Genomic DNA, 2500 nt, shown 5'->3' with positions numbered 1-2500 from the left:
TCCTCCACATCGCCACCGAACCGGCTAGCCAGCCAGATGGTCCAGCTATAATAATTTCACTTTCAATTCCAACATCTTGACCACACACAATTACAAGAGATGCGGCATGCGTAAGTGCGCGCCACCGTCCGCCCGGTACGTCCGCTTTGGCGGCAATGGCGCCTTCCAGTCGTTATCTTGTCGTTTCATCTTCGATTGTTCCTCTTTGTGCCACTAAACGGTTACTCCTACTACGACTCTTTCACACAGATGCACTAGGCGGGTGTTATTTCTTTTTTTTTTCTTTTGTTTAATTCGGAACTCTTTCTGGCCCTACCTGCGAACGGCCACCGGAGAATGCCTGCAGTCTCCGGACGTTCAAAATCCCGTTCCCAGCAGCTGCCCACCCAGCTCTCCGATGTTGGCTTGTTCGCGTTACTGTGGCGACTGGTAACGATCGAAGCCTACAAAAGGCTTCCAAGCTGCATCGAGCCGATGGGCGACGAGTGCAGCCAGCCGAGTGAATGGAGGTGGAAAACGGTTGCAGTAAGGCTTGGAAAAACTGGGCGGGAAAAACTGTGTCCAAAGCGTGTTTCAGGTCAGTGAGAGAAGGATCGGCCAATTGCCAAGATCCATCATCGGGGCGTGTAAATCTGTAATGAATTACTTGTCCAATAAATTCCATTTGTGGGTTTTTGGGACTAACCGCCGGGCGTCTGGCTTTAGTGATGCTTTATGAAGCTTTCAACGATACGAACGAGAAGCGTAGGCTTATGCAATATTTTTCAAAAGAAATATTTCTTAAAAACAAGTGCAACTCCATGTTAACACCTTGCTCTCTAGCAGGTTCAGATTGTATAACAAAAATCTTGTAAAATGAAGAAAATGCTAGTACAAATCAACGGAGTAGTGATGTCAGATTGTATGTTTCCTCTTGCTTAAACAATATTTAAAGCAAAGCCACAGGAAGATGAAAATACCGCAAATTGTTGTTCTAGTTCTGCTCTCATCTGATGCGCTTGAGTGATACCAACTCAACACGAAACAGGCCTTATCCACAGGCCTCTCGGATTAGTCCAGTACATCAGTACATCGAATGTGATTGAGCACCATGTGCATTTCTGAGCGAAGAAGCATGGCCTACCTCAATTTTATCGACAATCATTGCCGACACTTCCATTTTACTCGGTGCACAACTACTGAGACGAATCCGCAGCGTCCACCATCGTCTATCTCCCGGCGTGGTGCACACGCATTGCCATCCAGTAATGGTGCCGCGTGGTGATACAATTCGGTTACCGCATAAGGCACACGGCACACGCAACGGAGAGCAAAGTACTACGATCGCGACCAAAGACCGCGACGACGATGCTGATCTCGCTCGGTTGAGGGGCGGACGCATAAGCTAATCAGCGAGTGTTGTACCGTGTCTCGGCTTCCGTGTGTGGTATGTGGTTGGAACATAATTACCCCCAACAGATCGATCACTGACGATATGAAAAGTGACTAGAAACGGTGCCACTCCACCGAGATACACAGATTGCACACACTGCATAATGTGTTCCACGGTTCGGCATCCGGAAACTTCTCAAGTCACGTGTTGTAACGGGGCGACTCACGACCTCACGACAAAGCGTTTTACGCGGGCGCCCAGGTGGTTTATGAATCCCGTCTGTTGCTTTAAAATGTTAAACGAATCAAAACGAAAGTGAAACGGCCGCATTCGAGGTAAGCAATTGTAATGGCTTCCACCACCCGAAAACAGCCGCCTCCCGTTATCGCCAAGACGATCGGAAGGAAGTGGAACCCTTTCCGGTTGGTTGACTTTTGCCCAACGCGCTCAACACTTGCTCCTAGGGAGTTGGAGTGTGTTCGCTTATAACACGGGTGGTAACAGGTGGTGGTAGCCAAATTAAGAAGTCAGTCGCGGAAAATGAAAATGGCTGTGCGCGCATCTATAAACATGTGAACCGAACTGAACCTCGAGACAGCCCTTTGTGTTTCGGGGCTCGGTTTGTTAGACCTATCGATGATAATCTACTCTACTGACTGGTGTTTATGGCCTATACTATTTACATGATGTATGTTACGTTTGAGTAAGGCCCTCCGACCCCGTTCGGCGGTGATGTACTAATAGGAAGCTAAAAAGTTCGTTGAGACAATGATGTAAGATAAGAGATTCGCGCGCTAGGTCACTACCAGCCAACCGGTCATACATAAGCAGGAATACGTGTTGTTTGATGATCTCACCTGTTTGTAGAATGAAAATGGCTGACGAAAGTCCAGGCCTTAATATCTTTTAAGGTGAAGGGACTCTCACTCGCGATCACTGGAAGAATATTCTTGAACAGGCCAACTCATCGTTGGCCAGATCATGTATCCGCCGACAATCTGCGAGTTAAGCATCTCGATCCTGATGATTGATAAAGGAAGAAGAGAAATACAATGTTTCTTCTTGTATACCATAAGGAACATTCTGGACTAATGTTCAGGACCTTCATTGAATAAGCCCTAGTGGCAA

The 2500-nt window shown here is 47.4% G+C and overlaps 1 protein-coding gene across 1 annotated transcript in view; it reads right to left on the bottom strand.

Moving 5' to 3' along the window:
- LOC126569899 (MORN repeat-containing protein 4 homolog) overlaps positions 1 to 425 on the bottom strand; it is a 2436-nt gene extending 2011 nt beyond the window's left edge. The window contains exon 1 of the mRNA XM_050227300.1: positions 317 to 425. The gene's annotated coding sequence lies outside the window, so the exon portion shown is untranslated. The remainder of the gene's footprint in view (positions 1 to 316) is intronic.
- Positions 426 to 2500: the final 2075 nt, after the last annotated feature.

This window comes from Anopheles aquasalis, chromosome 2 (assembly GCF_943734665.1).
Source record: "Anopheles aquasalis chromosome 2, idAnoAquaMG_Q_19, whole genome shotgun sequence".
Lineage (NCBI taxonomy): Eukaryota > Metazoa > Arthropoda > Insecta > Diptera > Culicidae > Anopheles > Anopheles aquasalis.
The sequence above is the reverse complement of the archived record's forward strand: the minus strand, read 5'-3'. Positions and strand labels throughout refer to the sequence as shown.